Source organism: Pan paniscus, chromosome 13 (assembly GCF_029289425.2).
Source record: "Pan paniscus chromosome 13, NHGRI_mPanPan1-v2.0_pri, whole genome shotgun sequence".
Taxonomy (NCBI): domain Eukaryota; kingdom Metazoa; phylum Chordata; class Mammalia; order Primates; family Hominidae; genus Pan; species Pan paniscus.
Genome location: NC_073262.2, coordinates 52,362,626 through 52,388,143, shown reverse-complemented (window position 1 = coordinate 52,388,143; position 25,518 = coordinate 52,362,626).

The window sequence follows — 25,518 nt, the reverse complement described above, 5'->3', positions numbered from 1 at the left end:
GGATGGAAACAAGAAATAAACCAAAGAGCAAATATATGTCACATGATGAGGTTACAGATAAAGTAAGGAAAATGGAGAATGCCAAGGCAGGAAGGTTATTTTGTAAAAAGTTTTCAGAGAGGTTCTCATTGAAAAAGTGGTATTTGAATAAAGATTTCCTGAATGAAGAGAGGCAATGAACCATACAGGCATCCTAGGGAAGATCACTCTGTAGCAAGAACGGCAAGGGTAAGGATCCTGAGGAAGACTCTTTTTGAATTAAGGCTACAATAAAGAGCTGGTGCATTGGAGTAGAATGAATCAGATGGAAAGTATTGAAAACGAGGTCAGAGATACAGCGGGGGTCCTGTTCTTATAGATCTGTGGTCCAGAGTAAAAGCATATCACTTTAGAATGAGAGGAGAAAATACTAGTGTTTGAACAGAGGACGAAGGTGAATTATGAGGCTACTGTTGTAAAAAAGGTGAGAGATGATGTGGCTTGAACCAGGGTGATGGCAGTGGAGGGGACAATATGGCCAGATTCTGGATATATTTTGAAAGAAAGCCCAGGAACTTCGTCACAGGACTGGAAACACACAGTGGCTGCAAGGAGTCAATGATGGCTCCCATAATTTAGGCCTGATAATGTAGTCATTAATATAGATCACCAAATATTTCTGATTGTTCTCAAACTAATGGATTTTCTTTCCTCTTCTTGATACATAGGAGATATGTATTCTATACCCTTTGCATTTGGGTATAGGCTCATACATGTATTTGTCCACTGAAATATGAATAGAAGGGATATATGATCCTTTTTGGTGGCACTTTGAATTGCCAATATTTAATTCATCAAATATTCTTTATCTGCCTGCCAAAACCGGCAATGTCACAGATACTGAATCCATCAGTGTGGATTCTGAAGTAAGGAAAAAATGGGGTAGGTCCTTAGCCTACTTCAAAGTTGATGTAGCATGAAAGAGAAGAATGAACTTTGTTGTTCCAGTTCACTGAAATTCTGGAGGCTCTTTGTTACTGTGGCATAACCTAGATCATGTGTGACTAATATAGGTAGAAATAGCATCTGGAAGGATGGGATCATATTTTACTAAGATTGAAATGACCAGGGTAGGAAGAACAATTAGAATTTTAGTTGGGCACATTGAATGGAATTGAAGTCCATCAGAAATTTAATTCTAAATGTTGCATAGGCAATGAATATAAGTCAGTATAGTTCAAGATAGAGGTCTTGGCTGGAAATAAAAGCTTAGAGTCCAGGAGAATTGAGCATTTAAAACAAGATTGTATGAGATGGTAAGAGTAGAGATTTTAAGACCTTGAAGTATGTCAATATTTTAAAGTTGGAGAGATAAGGGGGAAAAATGAAGACTGAAAAAGAATTGCCAGTAATGTAGAGTGGATGGTGTCTCTATAGTTTAGAAAAAAATGTTAAAATGGAGGAAATTATCAAGTATGCTAAATGCTCCTGAGAATTTAAATATGATTGAATTTGAAAATTTACCATTGGATTTAGCAATGTGGAGATGATTAGTCCCTGCTTCCAAGATGGTGTCTTAAGTGTTGTATCCTCTCGAGGGGAAAATCTTTGTATCCTTATGTATGTAGCAGAAAGAGCAGAAGAGAGTGAACCCACTCCTGCAAGCTGTTTTTATAGCAACATTATTAATTCATGAGGGCAGAGCCTTCGTGACCTAAACACTCCAAAAAAGCCTTGTCTTCCAACATTGTTGCTTTGGGGATTACGTTTCCAACACATGAGTTTTGGGGATTATAGTCAAACCATAGAAGTCATGATATTTGCATGGTATTTTCCCCCTAATCTAAGTTCGGCTGTAAAGTACAGATGCAAGGTTGATAGAGAGATGAATGCAGTCAGGGTTGTTGTATTATTATGTATTATGAAGAACAAAGGGGTCAGGGAAGAGTATATGTAAGACAGTGATAGAATCTGGCCTGTCTCAGTAGGAAAGAGAGGCCTTGAAGCTTTGACAGCCATAATAATTAGTGGGATCAAAGGACTGTTAGTCCAAGATGGGTGATTGAATTGTTTGAAGCACGTTATTAGAGACAGTGGAGAAAAAAATGTAGTACTTGATAGTCTGACAGTTAGAGGTGATATGCTAGCTATTGTTTTTGACAATTCTTTTCATTATTCTTAAGGCTATTGATAATAATGACAAGGCAGAGAGTTTTGGTGATAGTATAACGTCACTACGGGCCTGCTATTCAATCACAAATCCCTGCTAAAGAGAGAAATATTACAAGTGTTAAATATATAATGCTTACTCAATCCTTGTATTTAAACGTGCTTATGGTCTATTTGCCTTCACAGTTCCTCAATTCAATTCTCATTTTCTGAAAGTGATTGCTGTTGGTAACAAAAAGAGAGAGCCTTAGGGGAAGAAAATAATCTTTTTCATGCCTATTTAATTCTAAGCCCTATGTGTTTTTAAGAAGAATAAACCAATACACACAAAACAGATATATAAATTAATGAGTCCTGGTGATTATGGTCTAAATACTTATAACTAAATACATATATTTTTATACATAAAAATTCAGAAATAATTACACCCATAGACCCTTAAAAATGAATTGCTAAAATCCCAACATAGATATAATTTCCTCTTGACTCTTATCATTCAAAGTATAAAATATTTTCATATTTAAGCAAGTGTATATGCATACTTTTTTTAAAGAAAACATTCCAAAAGAAGATAAATCTGGTATGGTTAGCACTTTTGTATTTAATGAGGACATGGAGCACAAACTGAAATAAAAAGCTGAGTGAAATATGAGAGAATAAATTTACTCAATATAGACAATTAAGTTTTCTGTTTTCTTTCATGATAAATAAGTGAACTTTTCAATGAAAACTGAATTAATACAGTGGAAAGAATGAAATGGACCTGGGATACAACTGTGTATTCAACTATGTTTTTTATGGGACAATTCCCTATGACTTAATTTTCTCATTTATAAAACAAGGATCTCTCTCTCTTTTCTCTCACTTTCTCTCTCTATGAAAGGGCTTAATATTTTACAGAAAACATAGCTTTAGGTATAATTGTATTTAATATTAAATAAGGTTTCAATAAGGGATTTAAAATATCCAGTATTTAACTTACTCTATTTTGACTCTTGATTGTTAAACCACCCTTATTGTACTAAATCTCATTTGCCTAAAGTTTCAATATTTATAGTCTTAAGAAAGAGTATACTATTAAAATATAACATATATGCAGAAAAGTAGTATAAATACACTAGATTAATTTTCTCATTATCAAATATTCATGTAATTAGCAATTAGAGCATTCATAATCTATTCTCTTCAATACACACCCAATGCAACATATTAGAATAACCACTATAATGACAAAGATTAATATGCTTTTTACATTGACATAAATATACTCATGCAAACTATATGTAAACTTCTATGTCTGGCTTTTCTGCCTCAACAGTTTGTGAGTTTTATTCATGTTGTTGCATATAATTTAATTCTTTTTGCTTTTGATTCACATTATTTAATTGAATGCATATGGTATTATTTATCCTTTCTGATGTTAATGAATTTTTGGGTTGTTTCAAATGGTTAGGTATTACATATAGTGATGTATGAACATTCTTGTGTTTGTTTATATATACACACACACACAAGACTTTTGAACAGTTGACCTTTGAACAAAACGAGTTTGAACTGCACAGGTCTACTTATACCCAGATTTTCTTCTGCCTCTGCTACCCCTAAGACAGCAAGACAAGGCCCTCATCCTCCTCCTCCTGAGTCTACTCAATGTGAAGATAAGAAGGATAAAGATCTTTATGATGATCTACTTCCACTTAATAGCAAATGTATTTCCTCTACTTTATGACTTTTTTTAGTAAAATTTTATTTTCAAATAATACATATAACATGCAAAACGTGCGAATTGACTATGCTATCAATAAGGTTATATATATAAATATAATATGTATATTATTTTCAGTATGCAAATGCCCTTTTTCTTATATCCTACCTAACTGCCATAAAAAGCAATTGAAACAGGCTGGGCGCGGTGGCTCACGCCTGTAATGCCAGCACTTTGGGAGGCCGAGACGGGCGGATTACGAGGGCAGGAGATCGAGACCATCCTGGCTAACACGGTGAAACCTCGTCTCTACTAAAAATACAAAAAAAAAAAAAAAAAATTAGCCTGGCGTGGTGGCAGGCGCCTGTAGTCCCAGCTGCTCCGGAGGTTGAGGCGGGAGAATGGCGTGAACCCGGGGGGCGGAGCTTGCAGTGAGCCGAGATGGCTCCACTGCACTCCAGCCTGGGCGACAGAGCAAGACTCCGTCTCAAAAAAAAAAAAAAAAAAGATCGAAACAATATCTACTCCCACCACTAGCACATGTGAGGCCCAGTTGCTCTATATTTTTACCAGCATGTGGGTGTGCAATTATTTTAGAAAAAGTACATTGAGGACTGATGATGTTGAATATCTTTTATAGGCTTGATGGTCATTCAAGTACCTGCCTTTTAAAGCCTATTCCAAATTTTGCTTACATTTACTGTATTTATCTGTTTTGATTGATTATTGATTTTATGAATTTTTTGTAAGTTTGAGATGCAAATCTTTTGTTAGCTGTATGTATCAATACTTTTCTCTCTGTGATTAGAATTTTACTCTAAATTGTGTCTTCCAATGAACAAATATTATAATTTTTAAGATACACCAATTTTTTTCTTTGGAGGTAGTAGATGTTAATGTCAGATTTAAGATAATATGAGCCTCTTCCAATGGCATCAGGTATTTTCCTTTGTTTTGCTATAAAAGCTTTATTATTTTATCCTTCACATTTCTATCTACTAATGTTTTAATCACCTCCCATTCATCCCTTTGCTAAAAGAGGCATTATGACCTGAGACTTATGGGGATCTCCAAGCACGTGACACTCAACAGTGCACTGATGAGATTGACAAAAATGTGTTAGTCACATATATTCACAGCATAGGGAGTAGGACATGCCATGCAGTTTCTCACGGAGATTTTACCTGGAAACAGAATGAAAACCCAGGGGCTGTGAGAGGCAGACTTAGTAATATCAAGAGGGTAATTGTCCACTGATACCATAGGAGAGTGTGATTGGCTTGTTTTAAATGTGTTGGAAACTGAAATCAGCTACTCAAGGATAAACAGGAACTGTGCCTGGTTCCCTTGATAAAGAAAGTTGTTTAGCCTTTCTAAAGGCTCTTTCCAAGGGAGCAAGGTGGGGAGGGATCTTGCTGTTACACCATTTGACCTCCCCACTTCCAGGTTTTGCCAGAGGTCAAGGTAGCACGTAATAGTGGGCCTTAGTTGTAGGCCTTACACCACAATAATCCAATTGGAACTAGTATTTTTTTGTTTATATGGAAACTTAATTGATTTAAACCTTCATTGAAAAAATACATATCTGCTGTATAGCCTTGTCACATGTTTCATAAATCAGTTAGTATTATATGTAGATGTAAATTTCTGGAATTGATTCTTTTATATTACCACATTTGTCAATTCATATGCTAATCCATAAAGTCTTAATTATTGCTTCAAAATAGGTATTGATGTCTCACTAAATATAGATATCCAGTTTTTCCAGCACCATTTTTGAAATGACTATACATTCTCCTTTTAATTATTCCTTCAAATTTGTCAAAAATCATTTGACCATATATGTCTATTTTACAATCTAAGTCTATTTCTAGACTTCCTATTCTGTCCCATAGTTCTAATTATTTTTCCATCTGTTATAACTATGCTTTCTTGATTACTATAGTTTATTCTCATAATAGGTAGTATAGGCAAGCAATTGTTTTCTTCTTTTTCACAACTATTTGATTCTTCCATATACTTTGAATTTCCAAATAGATTTTAAGTTTTCTTGTCATTTAAAAAAAATTCTAGAATATCTTTGTATTGCATTGAATATATAAGGCAATTTAAGATGACTGACATCTTAGCAACACAGCCTTTCAATTTATAAGCATAATATAGCCTCACTTTATTTGGCATTTCTTTGAGTACTCTCCACAGAGTTTTGCAGAGAGACGCCATATAGTTTATTCACTTAATTGCTAAGTATTATTGTCTCTGTTATAAATAAATCTTTCTCTTTAAACATATTTATTGCTATTATATAGAAATATAATTGGTTTTATGTTGACTTCATATTCTGCAACTTTTCTAAATTCAACAATTAAATTCAACAACAATTTTGTAGATTCCTTAGGAATTTCTATATTAATAATTATGCCATATGAAAAAGCACATATTTTTTCTGATCTGTATTTTTTTTTCTTGCCACATGTCACTGTGTAGATCTTCTATTGGTGAGGATAGAAATTATGGGCTTTATTCCATATCTTAGGGAAGAATCATTCAATTTTTTACCAATAAATGTGATATTAGCTATAAATGCCTTTTATTATATTGAGGGGGGTTGTTTCTAATCCTAAGTTACTGAGAAATATTTTTGTTTTATCATTGCATGATGTTGAATTTCATCATTTTGTGTGTGTAATAGAGAATATACTATTTTTAATCTTTTGTGTTACTACAGCTGTAAATTAAATTGCTTGGTTCTTTAAAACATTGGGCCTATCATAAAATATTGGAATAAACCTAGCTCATGGGTTATTATTTATATATACATTTTTAAAGTATATGTCATAATGAACTACACATGTTTCATAATAAACTACATCCATAGACCTTCTATGCAAAATTCAGGAACACAAAAAAGAAAGAGAAAGAAACTATTAATGGATTTGAATTATGTGGATTTACATGTCTGATATCCTTAAACTTCCTGGAACCTCTCGTCTGGCTGATATGGGAAAACCACCACTCTTCACTGAGTGATTTTGTCAAGGTCTAATGTAAGGCACAATTCTCCAAAGATGATGTCTGCCTTTACCAATGTCTATCTTGCCTCTTATGTTTGACTTTAGGCAGTAGGTTAATTCTTAGCATATTTCTACTGAGTCCAGGCACCTGCTAGGGTAGTTTATATGCCCTCCAAAATTGTAGTCATGGTGAAAGTACAATGGCAGGAGCTAAGAAAATATGTGAAAGTGGATCTCGAGGATACTGAGTCAAAAAGGATACATTACGAGGCTAGATAAGAAAAGACTGGATTAAGAAAATGTGGCACATATACACCATGGAATACTATGCAGCCATAAAAAATGATGAGTTCATGTCCTTTGTAGGGACATGGATGAAGCTGGAAACCATCATTCTCAGCAAACTATTGCAAGGACAAAAAACCAAACACCGCACGTTCTCACTCGTAGGTGGGAATTGAACAATGAGAACACTTGGACACAGGAAGGGGAACATCACACACCGGGGCCTGTTGTGGGGTAGGGGGAGAGGGGAGGGATAGCATTAGGAGATATACCTAACGTTAAACGATGAGTTAATGGGCGCAGCACACCAACATGGCACATGTATACGAGTGAGAACATGCGGTGTTTGGTTTTTTGTCCTTGCAATAGTAGTAACAAACCTGCGCGTTATGCACATGTACCCTAAAACTTAAAATATAATTTAAAAAAAGAAAAGTTTTATTGGTTGAAAACACTCCTTCATGGATTGGGTTAACATAATTCAAGGACATCTGAAACTGGTTGTACTATGCTACTAGGATGGTCTTTTGCTGCTTTACTTCAGTAAAGTATATGGTGGTGCCAGAACTGACTTTTATGGAATGTTGAGAAAAGATTTCAAAGACATAGGTGAGAACAGATAAAATAGATTACAGTCTAAAGAATCCTCTACCTGACTGCTTCCTGGAAGTGACCAGATGACATTTACTACCTTAAGGCAATAAGGGATTCATGGATAATGATTCATAAGACAAAGTTTCTGGCACCTTTAAGAAACTCTGATGTATGTTAGTGTTGGCAATAGAGATGCTCCATTAAAACTGCACACCCCAATGTCACATGGGATTATGGAGTTCCAAAATAGCCAAAGCTAGGTAGTGATTTGAACCAAAAAAGGCAAGACAGAAGTAAATACCAATGAAGGCAGCAGTGCTAGAGAAGCAATCATGGTATCTTGATCTGCATGGGTCTGAAATTTTTGCTAATAGATAATAATGTTTCCAGAGATAAGATAAATTAAGTAGTTTGAGTATTATGTTACTTGAAATTACTGTATTGTAACCAGGAGCAATTGAAGTCTGGTGAGCCAAAAGCTAAAATCAGCTGCCATATTGGAAGAATTATAATTTCTTGCCTGGTTTCCAGATCTATGTTCTCAGAATTAGAACCCATGGATTAAAGGGAAGTCCAACAGCTTTTCAGAAAAAAAAGACTTTTATTACAAATTATGCATATATGAGCAATATTCCCCAAATTCTTCTCCATATGTATTTGTTATTTTCAAAAATATCCATATAATAGAGAAAACAGAATACCTGGATTGCTTGAGGGCTATGGAATACAGGGTCTGAGCTGACATTGAAACCAGGTGTGCACAATACTGTCACCGTTGGAATGAAATCTTATGGAGAACAAGATGATGATAAAGTTTTGGCCCACGTTTGTCTCATAATTGGCCCAATATTATTACCTGACCCTAAATGTATAATTAAAATAGTTATACATAGAAACTGACAGAGTCCTCACTATGGGATTGGGTTCAATATATGTACATTTCTGTTTTTCATGTAAGCTTTCAGCATAGATAGGCATTCAACAACAAGGTAGCTAAGACAACTTGTAGTGGGGATGTCATTCAACCAGTTTCTTTAGAGACCTGAGGGGCTTGCACAGTGGAGTCTTTATCAGAATAGTATTGGCTTAGGAAATTGTATTCTGGGAAACTGTATTTTATCAGAATATCACTAGAATTCAAAACTCAGGTAATATGTTGAAACATACTAAAGTTTTCTTATTCAAATCATCATTAGTCAGAATGTAAAAGCCAACACTTTGAAGTCTGAGTTCTAATAATTTCTGAAATTGTTTTATAATTGAGATGGAGTAAGTTAACTTTATAAATAAATATGAATTCATTAATTGGTTTTTTGAGTATATAAATAATGTATAATCCTGGGATAAACTTAGTATCTTCCTGAGAATATTTCTAAACAACATTGCCATCTGAGTAAGATATTTTATTTGGTTAACTGCAACAGGTTCAACAGCTTTGTTACCCTATTATCAGATTCTGAGACACGGTCTTCTGTGGTTTATTTTTTAAGTGATCCCAAGAAACAGAAGCAGGAAACTGGCATGAAATGAGGAAGGAGCTAAGATAATTAATAACTACATAATAGAGTTGGTCTTTGCTATGGACAATTGGGACTTGCAATCAGGTGAAGAGCCACTCAGGAGCTGCGTGGAAAAAACTTTAGAACTGTCAACTCCAGAGATGTTTGCAACCTTTCCTGTTTTCAATTGTTTAAAGACAGTTGTATATAGCATTTAACCACATGTTTGCACATGAGTCAAATTGGGTGAACAAGTATCCAAAAGTCCTGAGCAGAGAGACAAAGTTGTACTGAGGTGACACATTTTCCCCTTATACCCATGTGCAATTAATTGTAGCAGCAACACGGTGGAGAAAGAGGACATATGATAGGACACCATAGGCATCCTATTCTGTAATGTGTCTGTTGCAACATTCAGATCCCCTTTTGCCTTACATAGAGTCCTATCCATCACAGAACCACAAAATCTATGCAAGACTTAACAGAGGAGAGATAGTATAACAAGATAAAGTTCTTTATGCTACAACAAGTCAAAGTCAGTCATTGGTTTTTATCATTTTCCTATACCACCATCCAATCTTGATTTTCCTAACACTCAGCACATCTGGGTTTCTTGGCTGATAGAGTACCCCAGACCTTACCCCAAAGGGATTAGGAGTGATTACTTTACCCTTTTTAAGTCTGTGGTTGCTGTACTTATATGTTTACAATAATAATTAGGCATGGAAACATCAAGAGATTAATCTTTCAGGTTCCATGTGTGCTCTTTGTTGCTACTATTTTTGAGTTACCTTAGGTCTTTGGGTTAGTCACTCCATCCATATCTTAATGCATGTCATCGATTGTTAGTCGACTGACACAATACATAGCTCAAGTGGCTACACAATAGTCATAAGTGCAGGTTCAGTGAAACTCAAACTGTGTCCCCTTGTAAAAATGGCCTTTTCTAGGAACAAATGCTTCCAATTTAGCCTCAATTACCAATGCAGGATGCATACATTAAGAATTGGTGGAAGGATGATGTGAAGTTTCTACCTGTTGCTTCTTTGACCCATGTACTCTTATTTTTTGGACACAGTTTCATGTATAGATTGTTGGTGTAATATAAATATTACATCTAAGTGAACAGCCCCTCAAATTTTAAGAGATATAGCAAGTGAATGCTTCAGTTTATTTTAAACAGAATATGCCATTATTGTATTAATTTAGCTACTTTCAGAGGTGTAGTATATGATAAGACAAATGGCCTCTATGGCCAGGTATGCGTACTTGTACCTTCTCTGACAGAAAATGGTCTCTTGGACAGCAGATAATTCATTTAAAATTCATGTTTTTGTATTGGGCATCCTATACGACTTCAGAAAGTTGCACAAGCAGACACACTGGAAGCAAGATAGACATATGCACATCAAGAGTAGGTATCAATTCTGACAAGAAGAAAAGTACTGACCCTTCAAAGTGTTTGGCTGGAATTTGTAATATAAAATAATGAAGAGTGCTGGAATAGTGAGCTTTCAGCAAAGACAATAGGTGCCTTAGCTTTAGCAAGAAGACCATCTTTAGGGTCAGTGTTTTGGGGCCAGGTTGAGAAACATGGCATTAGAGGGTTTATTTACCTCTTATTTTGAATTGATAATTATCAGTGAGTGAGACATCCCATTCATAAGTAATCACATCACATTTATGTGTTTATGAGGGCTGAATAGTTCATGTACATTAAACTTTGTTTGCAAATACATGAAATAAGACATTGTCATTTCAAGTAGAAAAATCAAATATAAGTGAGTTTTTCCTAAAAGAGCAAAGGAATCTGTTATGAAGTGTACATTTTTAGGGTATAATTTTTTTTCGCATTTACTTGAACTAAAGAGTGAGTTTTATCTGAAAATGTAGAAATAAGTCTATTACCTTTTTTTTTACTATGTTTCATAGTATCAGCACACAGGGTACGATTACAGAAAAGGTTTTTCTTACTTCAGACATTTAGAGACCATCAACTTCTAGGATATACAAAATGTCAAGGGGCAGCTGAACAAAGCAAACTAAAATAAATTATTGAGAAGTATGCCTATGGGCAGGTGGTGTAAGGAAAAAATTGGTTCCAAATAGGAAAGGAAATGAAAAATCTTTTGCACCAAATCATGCCCTTCATATCAAATAAAATACCTTGATATGTTGACAAAGGATGACTGATGAGTTCTGCTGGGGTCACTATCTAAGACTGTCAATCAGCTAATACTCATCAACTATCAGTAAAATTGGAGTTTCTGCACTTTATTGACCCTTTTCCAAATACAGTGGTTTGTGTGTATCACTGATGTTTCCATGATAGCAAATTTGCTAAGCCTGAGAAAAATGAGAAAAATTATAGACTGTATTTATGTCTCATCTTCTATTCTCAAAATCAATCTTTAGTTTTGGGATTCTTATTTTTACAGTGCTTTTAACCAGAATAACAAAAATATATTTTCACATATCTGAGCTATACACTAAGACATGCAGGGATTCCAAATGAATGCCTACTATGTATTAGATAATGTGCCAGGCTTCAGTGAACAGCATAAAGGTATAAAGGTGCCACACTCTGGAGTTGTAACATAGAATATGTGACCGGTGCCAGAAGTCAGACTAAATACATATATATATATAAAATTAGAGTAAAGAATATCTGGAGTTGTTGATATGACAAAGTTGTGATTTTTAGATCATTAAGTCAGGGTAGGCCTTATTTGCAAGATCATATTTGAGTGAATGTTTGAAAGAGTTATGAGATTACCCATATACAGGAAGAAGAAATAGCTTGTAAAAAAGATTCTGAGGCAGAATCATGTCTGATATACTTGAACAACAACAAGGAAGGCAGGATATCAAAGGAGAGAATAAGAGGACCTGAGTGAAGGTATAATAATGGAGTGGTAATGTAAAAAAAAATTAAAGAGGTTAAATTTGTTTTGAAAGATCTGCTATCTTATGTTCTCAAAGATTTATAATTTTGTTATTAGAGACTTAACAATTCCTGCAGTAAGAAATATATTTGACATTTTAAAACACAATTTTTACCCAAAGTTACATGACCCAATTCCTGGCATTTTTCTCTCCCTATATTACCTTATGAACTTTCCCTGTCTTTCTCTGACTCTCCACACTCTCCTCCAGCCCCACATCTTACTGTTCTCTAAAGATAGTCTGGCCTCAGTCTTATTTCTAAGTCATTCTGGGTGATGAAGAGGTGAAATGTGTAGAGAGAAGTTATACACCAGAAGTAAAGAAGGAAACCAGAAGGAACTGGCTTGAGATATCTTCAGCACCTCAGCCTCTTCTTGAATTTTTGTCTAGAGCAGTAAATGTTGAGAGAGTCTAGATCATTCATAGAAAGTTTCCTTGCTCATAGGAGGCTACTATTCCTTGTGAATGAAGGAGAAACTCCCACAGATCTTTGTGAACTTGTAGGTTAACCTCATTCTCACTCTACCAAAGTGTCTTAGAGCAACTAATGCTCATGTGAGTTTTGAAGGGTCTCAAAAAATAGGGTAGAAAATAAAATATGGAAAATAATTTAAGAACAAAGGAAAGTGTATGTTTGCATTGGGACTCTGAAGGCTTTTATTATTATTACTTATGTTCTGTTAGAAAAGTAAGACATTATTATAGCAATGTTTATGCCAATGTAAATTGTTTGTCTACTATTAAATGGTGCAATCTCAAGTCATTACCATATGGGGATAGATAACAAGGTGAGGAATGGGTTTAACTATAGAAGGAGTAACAGGGTCATCAAGAGGCTTATCAAAACCCCATGCGTAAGGGGATGGTGGAACTTCTGGAACATTCACGGGAAGGGGTCATAGGGGAAACTAGCCTGTGCCTTCCTGCAGGCACAGTCAGGAGTGTCTCCAAGATCATAGCCAGGTGGAGAAGCGGCATCCAAGCCAAGTTGCTGGAATGTATTTCAAGACTCAAAATATTAATATTAGTTCATAAATTGCAAGCTCTTATGTCCAGATAAGGTAAAGGATCCCACAGAAGAGGACAGTATGAGATCAGTTTTAACAGAGATTTCCAATTGTGGCTATGTAATTACAAGCACATAGGTGCCTTAAATATATTTTTATGTTCAGGAATAAGTATATGCATTTATTTGGGCTTCTGTGAGATTTTTTTAAGCTATCCAGGTGATTCTGTTATTCATCAAGTGATAAAAACTATTGGGCTAGAGAGGAACATCAGGACTATATCTGATAAGACGTGTGGAACTCAGAAATTTTGGACAAAAGCTCTAGAGAAGCCTTGAAGAGCTGCGGTGGATAAATTATTCTTATTCCATTGTGAAGTTTAGATTTTAGTCTATGTGCAAAGGTATTCAGGAGAAATAATGAATGTTGTAATTTAGGCCTCTCTAGTGGAAATGCAGAAAAGGAAGAAATGTGAGAGGTAACTAGCAGCCAGGATGGATTTACCCAGGAACCCCAGAGCTTGGCAATATGGTTAGTAAGCAATCCTTAATTGAGAGTATATAGCAATAGTCGCTGCACATATAATTATTAAGAAAATATCCTAAAATCTTACAGATATAAAAAAACATAGTTTTTCTCAAATTTTACAGTAATCTGATTTTTTATGTTATCAAGTTGTCACACTTAAAGAAATATTTATGAAAAAATAAATCAGTCATGCTAAAGGAAAGTGAAAAAAGAGGAAAATATTTTGTTCCATCTATAAAAAGCATGACAAAATTGTATAAAGGGAAATCAAAGACTGAAAATTTAAAATGTTTAGTAAAAACATATCATAGAGTTGTGTAAAAAGAAGGTTAATTGAATAATTATTCTACCTTTCTGGATTTTGCAGAAGAAATATTACTTTTTTCTTTTTATATTTGCCAACTTTTTAAGGATTGTATTTGTGATTACTTTCATCTTTCTAAATAAGTATCTACTTTTATAACTAATTTTATTTATTTATCTTTCTGAAAAAGAGCTTCTAAAGTCCGGGCCTAGCAAGACTGCGATACATCCCTATCGAGCAGGGAGAATCCACGGGGCTGACTGACTGGTGGTGTGTGGAGGCATGAGTCAAATTTCATCAGTTTGGTGATCCAAAATGATGATTCAGCTGATAATACATGTGTCTATTTAGACACTCTGTGGCCAATTTTAAACTAAAGAAAATAGAGTTAGTTAAACACAAATCCTAGAAAGACAAAGAGAGTAGGCAGAGACTATTGGATAATTCCAACATAGTCTGCTAAAAGTTTCAATACATAATTTGCATTGCTTTGGTCATGCCTTTACCAACAGACCCTGATATGTCCTGACATTCCAGACTCTTCCAAAACGTCAATCTAAGAGTAATTCCACCAAAGCCTTGTCTTTTAAATCTGTAGTTTGCCAGAGGAAACCCAAAAGGTAATTTTTACTGGATTTGGAATTTTAAAAGTACTGACAATATCTAATTTAAAAAAAACAAAAATATTAAAGGCTATAATGAGAAGCATTCTATACTTCTGGAGAATTTTTTCTGACTTTTTTCTTTCTCATAAATTTAAAGAAAGAAACTCTTCTCCAATACTACATTAATAGATGCAAATACTCAATTTACTCAACTCACTTTTAATTTTCTCTTCTTTTGGTAATTCATTCATTGTATGAGAAACCTAATCATTGAAAGCATTAGGCATAAAAGTTGGTTGTCTTAAGTTCTGCATATTATGAATAAGGCATAGCAGGGCTGTTAATGACTATAGCTAGGAATAGCCATTTTGAAATTAACTAATTAAAGATTTCATTTGCACTTCTCTAGAAATGAGTGTTTCCACTTTAAGAAATTATATATCTCTAACTTGGAAATTAATATGGAAAAACTAGATGGTTAACCCAAATTTGAACAATTAAACTTATCTACAGATGAGATAGAAATGATAATATAACAAATAAAATCACAAATGGTTATGAATTGAAAATGATCATACTGAATGTTTCTGTACTCAACCAGATATAAGCTATTTCCCTATGATGCTGTTATGCCATGTAATAGCAAATAGTAGTAGTAAAGAGTAATAGTGCATTGTTAGCTAAATTGTTACCAGAAAACAATGTTAGCATTAAATATTTAATCTCTAAAATCTTAAAATATTTTAGAAATTCAAGAATATAAGTCCCATAGACCTTCTAAGTTTCTTCTTTTTTTAGATAAACAGGCACTTACTGAGATTTAACTTGTGCTTAGATGATCAGCTGGTCATTTTAGCCAGAAGAAATTTGTGAATGATGATGTTTAAGAATCATACTTGAATGAGATGCTGAAAGTCTGGAGTACATTATGTTATATTATATTTATTATATGTTAAGAAAGAGGAATGATACAAGGGCACAGTTTTTACCCCAATAATGTTATTTTTAAGTCTATTTCATCTTATATTAAGAGTTTTATCAATTTTTATTTCTATGTTCTTAGCAGTATTACCTATTAGTAGAATATATTTGGAATTTATTTTCATTAGAAAACCATTTTTATTTTAATTTTCTACTGTAACTGATTTAATTATATGATTATTAAATATTTGAATTTTTATAAAACGTGTTATATATATGCTTTCTTTTTATCCAAACTTTCTAATTGATTTTTCTCCTCCTCCTCCTCCTCCTTCTCCTTTTTCTCCTTCTTCATTGCTTTTAATTCTATTGATGGCATTTTCTTTACTCCTTTTCCTTTCTTCTCTCTACTGGTTCAAATAATATAATGACATAAATAATAGTATTAATAATAGATAACAGGGGAACAGAGCACCATTCTAAGAGATTTTATAGATTACATAATTTAGTTATTAGAATAACTCTGTAATGTAAGCACTATTGCTATCTTACCCTTATTTTGTGATGAGAAAACAAGCACAGTATACAGGGCTAAGCTACCCCTACAAAGAAGGCTGCTCTATTCCTGCCATAAGAAACTTTAAGAACACCTCAAAAGGATCAAGCGACACTCTAAGTAGTGTAACTGCCTGCCCACCCTCCCGGCAAGAAGGCCATATCACACTTTCAAAAAGGAAAATAAAATGTAAATATTAAGCAACATGCTATTAACAATATCCATCCCCTGGTCAAACATTACTAGATATAAAAATAAGCCAAATAATTTGACCTATGACCAGAAAAAAAGAAATTAGTCAATAGAAAAAAGATTTAACAATGATAGAGATGACCAGATGGCTGACAAAGAATTTAAGAATGCTGTCTTAAATATACTCAAGTGTTCAAAGAATATTGTTTTAGAGGTTTCAGGATACAGCACACATTTGCCATGCATTTGGCTGGCCTAGATTCCAATGTTGTCCCCATTACTATGAAGACTTGTGAAATGAATTTTCAGCCTCTCTTCTAGATGCTATATAGTATTCTAAGTTAAAAGGAGGCCGACATATATGGCCCATGTGTCTGGGTATCTGATTCTCCTGAATCAAGGTCTGATCAATCATGTCTGTCTTGGTGGTTTAAGCAAATACTGTTTTCTAGGGTCTTCACTGGTACAGTTGTCTTGAATTACCATGTCTGCCATTCCTGAAAGTAGAGAGCTAGCTTTGTATTTTAATAGACATATTTGATTTTAGAAGGTTGGAAGTTACTAATTTAACCACCCACAGCCACCAAATAAAAGGAACTTAGAATGCTTTAAATCTTATAATCCCTTCCATTCCAGTATTTTATTTTTATTACCATGTTTTTTCACTCCATAAATTGATGTCAACAATTCTCTATATTTGCTTATATAATTATTAATAAGCACAAGTAATTTGGTTGCCATTCGTTCTAGCATCTTACTCCTCACTTCTGGGTTTAATTTTTTATTCTTAGTTACATACTTATCTTTTATTAAATTGAAGAATAACAGAAAACTGTAAAGTACATAAGTATAATATTTTTGTGTGCATAGCTTAATGATGTTTTTATATGTTTACAGCCATGTGTCATTCACCCAGACAGCATATAGAACCTTTCTATATTTCATAAGGTGTCTTACAACTTTTTAAAACCTATCCTTCAGAAGTATCTACTATTCCCACCTTTCTCATCATTGCTTGATTAAATAGTCCATATTGGTTAATAGTGTTGATCAGTTCATCTGTGTACCTACTCCAGATATTTTTGCCTCCTTATTCTATCATCTCCAAAAATTTTCAGCTATGAATACAGATTTTTCTGTTTCTCTTGTTAGTTCTACCTTTTTTGTCATATATATTTTAAGACATATTTTTAGATAAATACTTATTTAGGATTGTTATATCATTCTGTTTACTTGACTACTATTATTATGTTTATATTTAATTTTTTTCTGGATGGTTTAAAGATTCTTCTGTTTGTTTTGGTTTCAGGAATTGACTATGGTGTTTCAGCAGTTTTTTTCCTCCTTTTCTTAGGTTTTATTGTTTCATTTTGCCTGATCTTTATCCTACTTTTTTTGCTGAGCTTATGAAACGTGTGGGTAGATAGCCTTAATTATTTTTAAAAATCTTAATAATTGTCTTCAAATATTGATTCTGCTCTGTTTTGTTCTCTTCCCTTTGAGACTTCAGTCCATGTTCATTCAACCCTATTGTGTTTTATGTTTTAATTGTTATTTATTCACTGTTTGGATAATTTCTATCTTGAAGTTTACTAACCCAGTCTTCTGCTGTGTCCAATTTACTATTGAATGCAACCAATTAGTTGAGAAGTAAAGTTGCTAATCTTTTTAAATCAATAGAGAACCTCAATAGTAAAGTTCCACAAACAGAAGAAAGAACAACTACAATCGAAGTTATACCAATAGAGATCATGCAAACTGAAGAACAGAGAGAAAAATAATGAAGAAAAATAGAGCCCCAGGAAAATTTGGGATACCATTAAGTTCACCCATATATGCATAAGGAAAGGACCAGCAGGAGAAGACAGAAAGGAGAAGAAATATTTTTCAAAGAAATAATGGCTGAACACTTCCCTATTTTATTGAAAAAACAACAATCTACCCATTCAGAAAATTCAACAAACTACAAGACACAAAGAGATTCACAAATAGACACATGATGGTAAAAATATTGAAAGTCAAAGACCAGGAGAAAATCTGAAATGCAACAAGAAAACAATAACTTGTTTCTTACAAGTAAACCTCAATAAGATTAACAGCTGATTCTTCAGTAGAAACATTGAAGGTAAGATAGCTGTGGGATAACATATTTTTATTGCTCATTTAAAAATAACTATTAACCAAGAATCCTATGTAGTTATTTTTTGAAAGTGAACGTAAAATAATGACTTTTCAAGATGAAGAAAACTGATTATTTTTGTTGCTAATAAGCCTGCCTTACAAAAAATACTAACAGATGTTAAACAGGCTGAAAGCAAGAGATAATAACTCAAATCCACATTTGAAAAAAAGCATTGGTTAATAAAATCTAATCACATAATTGTAAAAGACAGTTTGATTCATTTTTCTCCTTGCTTTTCTCAATTTATTTAAAAAGAAATTAAATAAAATTACGTGCATATAATTTCTTGTTGGGTCTGTAGAAATACAACGTATGTGCAACATGTTTGCAAATGACAGAACAAAAGAGGTAGTTAAAATGAGCAAAGCTGTATTTTACAAGAGATAAAAATGTATTTTTAAATGTGAGAGTGAAACACTGATAAATGTTAAACATAAAATAATAGATGAAAGAGGGTAAGAAGAATAGAGATATATAGTCATAATATTTTCATACATCAATGGAACTGACTAATATAATACGAAGCTTATTTTTATAAATTAATATGTATACAATTTAATTAATATCAATAAATATAGTAAATATAATATAGTAAAAATAAACATATTAAGATCTGCATTAGAAAATATTTGTTTCATGTAACAAAAAACAGTAAAGGAAGAACAGTGGAAGGTAAATCATGTAGAAATAAAAAGTAGAATATCAGATACAAATACAGCTATATCAATAACACTAAATATTTAACTTGTATCAGTAATAATATTACATATGAACACAATAATTCCACAAAAAGATAAAAATTGTCAGGCTGGATTTTCTAAAAACCAAGCAATTCAACTATATACTGTCTATAGGAGACACAATTAGAGTCAAAGAAACAAATGCTGAATGAGAAAGATATATTATTTAAAATGTAAGCATAAGAAAGCCAGAGTAGCTATAGTAATCAGAAAAAATAGACTTGTTTTGGGCTGAATTATGTCCCACACCATGCCCCACCCAAAACAATCACATTTTGAAGCCCTAAACCTAGCATTATACAATTACTATATTTGGAGCTAAGCCTTTACAAAGATGGTTAAGTTAAAATGAGCCCTTTTGGATGGTGCTAATTTAAGCTGACTGGTGTCCTTATAAAAAGAGGAAATTGTAAACACAGAGAAACACAGGGGTGTGCATGATCAGGGGAAACACCACATGAGTACATTTCAAGAAAGTGACCAACTCCAACCCAAGGAAACAGCCCTTAGAAGACATTAAAATTGCTAAGACCTTAATTTTGGACTCGTAGCTTCCATAACTGTGAGAAAATAAATGTATGTTTTTAAAGCCTTTTATTTTGTGGGTTTTTTTAGAGCATCCCTAAAAAATGAAGACAAGGCTTTAAAACAGAAGTGTTATTAGGAATAAAGAGGGATATTATATAAAGCTAAAATGGTCAGCAAATCTGGAAGACATAACAACTGTAAGCATGTAAGCATTTAATGAGAGATTACCAAAACACATGAAGCAAAAACTGACAAAGGGGAAAAGAGACAATTCAACGATAATCATTGGAGACTTTAATACCCAACTTTCAATAATGAATGGAAAAACTAGAAAGTTTAAAAATGAAATAGAAGACTTGAACAATACTATAAACCAACTAGACCTAACAGACACCTATAAAACACCCCACCCCAAAACAGGCTATACATTATTTTTAAGTGCACATTCTCCAAGATAGACCATGTGTTAGATTACAAAATGAACTTCAATAAATTTAAGAGGATATAAATAGTCAAAAGAATGTCTTCTGACCACAGTGGAATTAAATTGGAAATGACATTTCTGTTTATTTGTTTTCTCAAAGTCTGATGTGTTGGCAGGAATGTAGGGGAATGGCATAAATAAAGCTACACAATCAGGAATATTAATGTTTCCAACCACATGGATCAGTAACAAAAAAATCACTTTTGAGAGTTTACTCTAGCAAATACCCAATGCATGTGATTTTTTTTATAATACAGAAAAAATAAAAGTATCTTAATTTGCTAAATTTAGGGGACTGCCGAAATATACTGATTTTTACACATTGGATGGAAATCCTACAAAGCAGCTAATGAATGAACTTTATATAAACATATCCACACAAACAAATCCTACAACAATGTTGAGGGAAAATGGCAATTCACACACAAAAATGTACAATATCATATCATTTTCATTATTTCAAGAGATGTGTGTATGTTTATTTATACACACACACACACACACACCATTATTAAGTTAAAATCATGGATGGCAATGATGGGCACAAAATTCTAGTGGAAAGGTATGGAGATTGTGGTAGTTAGCTGTATCAGAGATATAGAAAAAAGAGACAACAAATAATATATACATATGTTAATAAAACATATATTTTCCAAAATATTAAATTTAGACCTAGGAAGCTAACAGTCTATTTTATAATTTCCTGTTTTTAATATGTTGGAAATGTTTCCTTACAAATGGAGAACAAAGGATTTTCAGTTGGAAGGACATCTAAATATTAAATTTGTTTGACATTTCCCAGTTTTCTTGAAGAGGTAAATCTGATTTTAAAAGAATGCTAAGAGGTTATGATATAATCAAATTGCTTTCATATAGAATTTCATATAGAATTTCATATAGAAATCCAGAACACTCAGTAATTCAAATGTAAAATTTTTTCAAAACTGAAATATCTTTAGTCTAAAGCTTTTATTACATCTTGAGATTTCAGTAGCCTATTAAAAAGGTTAATAAAGAGACATGCTTTTCTATTTATCACTTAATTAACTTTAAGCTGTTTTAATTTTAAGTTGTTATAATGTGAGCATCATATCAAATATACAATGTATTTTCTACTACTACTGTATTAGAATAAAATGATAATAGATAATGTTGACAACTGATACTTGTTCCAGTGCATAAGTCATTCTTTGTTCTGTTACTGATAATTTATTAATAATTAGAATTACAGAATATGAAGGGACGTAGGACCCTATTTGTAAAAGATATTTTGCCAAATTATTTTTTATACATAAAAAGCTATGGTAAATGTAGTCATATCTCCAAAGTCCTATGTTAAGTGTATGTAGATAATGGCAACATGGTATGTTAAATAAATGTGTGAAGGGATGAAAAGATACCATTTATTAAATAAAAAAGTCAAAAAGATTTGTTTATAGACATGAAAAGAAAAACATGAATACATTTGACTGTATAAAAGTTAAGCTGAAATTTAAGCTACAGAATGAGGGTAAATATTTTCAACACACATAAAAACGGAAATCTAGATCACACATAGAGAACACACTTACATGATCTAAAAAGTTATATTGTAAAAAAGGAAACCTGGCCAGGCGTGGTGGCTCATGCCTATAATCCGAGCACTTTGGGAGGCTGAGGGGGGTGGATTGCTGTACGGCGGGACTTCAAGACCAGCCTGGCTAACATGGTGAAACCCCGTCTCTACTAAAAATACAAAAACTAGCTGGGTGTGATGGTGTGCACCTGTAATCCCAGCTACTCGGGAGGCTGAGGCAGGAGAATCACTTGAACCTGAGAGGCGGAGGGTGCAGCGAGCCGAAACGCACTCCACCCTGGGCGACAGAGCAAGACTCGTCGCAAAAAAAAAAAAAAAAAGAAAAAAAAGAAAAAAAGAAAACCCAATAGAAAAACATGTGCAAAGGATGTGAAGACATTTAGTAAAAACAGTAACAAACAAAACAACAGTTAAAAAACACTCAATGTCCAATAAATATTCATAAAGTTTATTTCTCTATAGATAAGAAAAATGCCATTTCACAGCCATGGGGATAGTCATGCTATCCCCATATGCTGCGTTTCTAACCCATGAGACTTCTCATCTGAAATGAAAAGACAAAATACAGTTGCAAAGACTCTCTGACCAGACCTGCGGCTGGTTCCTCTCGGCCTTCTTCTCTACTAGGCCTCAACATTGACCTGTGGAAACTGTAGGCTGTTAGTACAAATAATTTGGCCCCCCACTATCCCATTAAAAAACGTGAACAATTTTCTAACAACTCAGTACTGCATCCCTAGGGTGACGACTGCAACTTCTGTAAGTTCCTGCATCAGAAATCTCAAGGCTGCCAGAAAAATTTGCTATTTGTTCCAGTCAACATCTGGAGACAGGGCCCCAAACTCCTGCCCTCTGTGGAGGGTAGGAGCCTAATTTCACATAAGCCCAGTTAACAAATCCAGAGGGGTTTCACTAGGACTCATACCCTCTTCTTGATTTTCATAAATGTCTGCTTCCCTGACTCAGCTAAGGCCTCCAGAGTTCCCACTTCCAACGTCCTCTTACCTTGGAAGTACCCAATTAACTCTGCACACACAGAAGCTGAATTCAGTTCAAAATGCATCGTCTTCCCCATTGCAACAGTTTATTACTGATTAAAATCTGCCCTTACCACTTTATTGTCCAGTTTTGTTTATCTTTGACAATGGTGAAGAGATTTTTATGTTGTTTTGATGTTTAAACTTGACCTTTTCAGCCTCTTGCCTCCTGGAATGTGACAAAATGCTTGAAGGAACTGGAGCCATGCTGGATCCACAAAGATGAAAGTCACTTGCTAAGGATAGCATTGAAGAAAGAAAGAAATAGCCTAGATCTTTGATGATATCCTCAAATAATGACCTCTGAGGAGTAATTGGACTGGCTACTTTTAGATTATTTGTTACATAATGATAATAATAATAACCTTTTATTTAAGCAAGTCATTATAGCTGAATTTCTATATTTACAATGAAAAGCAATGTTACCTAATATACTTTGTTCTAATCATGCAACTTAATTATTACCTGATGTTGAAAAAATTTCTATAAAAGTGAGGGAATTGGAACGTTACTTAATAGTGTCCCCTCAGTTCTGAAATTCTACTAACCATACAAATATTGTAACTCTAAAGACTTTTGAATCTTTCAGGGCAATATTAGAGAATATACTGATGAATAAAAACTCCTAGTAACTTGTCTGTGTCTTTCGAGAATCTTGCAAAGTTTTTGATATTTCTCAAGTAGACACTTTTCATCTGCTGATATCTACCTATAATGTCAGAGCCATTAGAAATCTAAATATGTGTTTAACTTAATTGTTTTGTATTTATCATTCCCATTACCTGCTGACTTCATTAACTTCCACTGAGTGTGACAATCTCTTAGAAATCTCACAATTAGTTTTGCATATGCTGTATTTGCTAAGTTTACATCAAGGCATTTACACCTGAAGACAGACTCTCAGAAATAGACATAGACAGGGCATTTCTTATAGTTCATATGCATAGTCAAACAAAACCGGGTTTGGGGGGCAGAATAGATAGATAGATGATAGATAGATAGATAGATAGATAGATAGATAGATAGATAGATAGACAGAGAGACAGATAGAGATTTTTTTTTTTTTTTTTTGATGGAGTCTCTCTCTGTCATCCAGGCTGGGGTGTAATGATGCGATCTTGGCTCACTGGAACCTCTGCTGTTCAGGTTCAAGCAATTCCCCTTTCTCAGCCTCCTGAGTAGCTGGGACTACAGGTGCATGTAGAGAGAAGAGACCCAGAAAAGACAAATGTAGATTCCTAGTGGCCTTGGCAACTTAAAAATGATGGAACATTTCCTTGTGTGGAATTCAAAACGGAATAACAACACTAGTCCCTAAAATAAAGAAAGAACTTAAAAAAAAAATCTTCCATGATTGCCATTTTAAACTAGTCGTTTATTTGCATTGTGAAAATCAAATTATTTCAAATTGGCATTTACTTATTTATGTATGGTCTTGCTTTATTGATGGCATAAACACATGCTTCCTTGAGATATTTGTAGAAGCATTTCATGCCACTCCACAGACAGAGATCAGTGCAAGGAGGCCCAGAGAGGGAAAAGTGGGGACTTGAATCATGGAATGCACAGCCAAGACTGGACAGCCCAAGAACTTGAACTCAAAATTGCCTGATTCTAATGTCCACTTTTCTACACCCTTCAATTCTTTCACTATCAAAGTAATTGCAACATCATAATTTTATGGTAAAGGCAAACTTGGAAATATGAGATACATGTAATGCTCTTTTCAGAAAAGAACAAGTGGAAAAAGCAGATGTGGAAGTTTCCAACCTGAAACCAGATGGAAGAAAAGTCAGAGTAAAGGAATGTGAAGGGTTTCAGAAAATGAAGAAAGAGGACAAAATCAACACGAGCCCCAACCCCAAGAATTTTGACCAAGAATTCTGTTTGTTTGTTTGAGGCAGAGTCTTGCTGTGTCGCCCAGGCTGGAGTGCAGTGGCACCATCTCGGCTCACTGCAACATCCGTCTTCCGGGTTCAAGCGATTCTCATGCCTCAGCCTCCCTGAGTAGCTAGGATTACAGGCGCCCGCCACCACACCTGGCTAATTTGTATATTTTTAGTAGAGATGGGGTTTCGCCATGTTGGCCAGGCTGGTCTTGAACTCCTGACCTCAGGTAATTCACCCACCTCAGCCTCCCAAAGTGCTGGGATTACAGGCATGAGCCATCACGCCCGGCTAAGAATTATTTTCTACAGCATATTATACCGTAGAAGCAAAGTTTGCTTCATTTCAAAATCAAAATCTCTCCAGCTTATTCCTCAAAATATTTTTTATTGTAAACTATCTCTATAAAAATATCACCCTGTGGCCAACATAACTGAAAAATACTGCATACTATAACCCCATCCTACCTTATAAATTTCCAGTGGAATTACAAATACAAGACACTGAGCCAACGTGAGGTAAAGAAACTTGTATACTTTAACATTCTTTAGAATGGCAACTAATATCCTGTAGAACTAGTGTGTCACTGTGCAAAATTTGGGAAATATCTCAGGAGTTTACTTTTTAAATGTTATTTCTAGGTCCCTATGGGAGGTATAAATGCTACACAATAATTTAGAACAGAATCAAGCTGAGGGATATATGTTATATATTATTAGAATAGTTCACAAAATGTAATTGGGATGCAAATAAGAAAAGTGTTTCTAAGTAAAAACACTA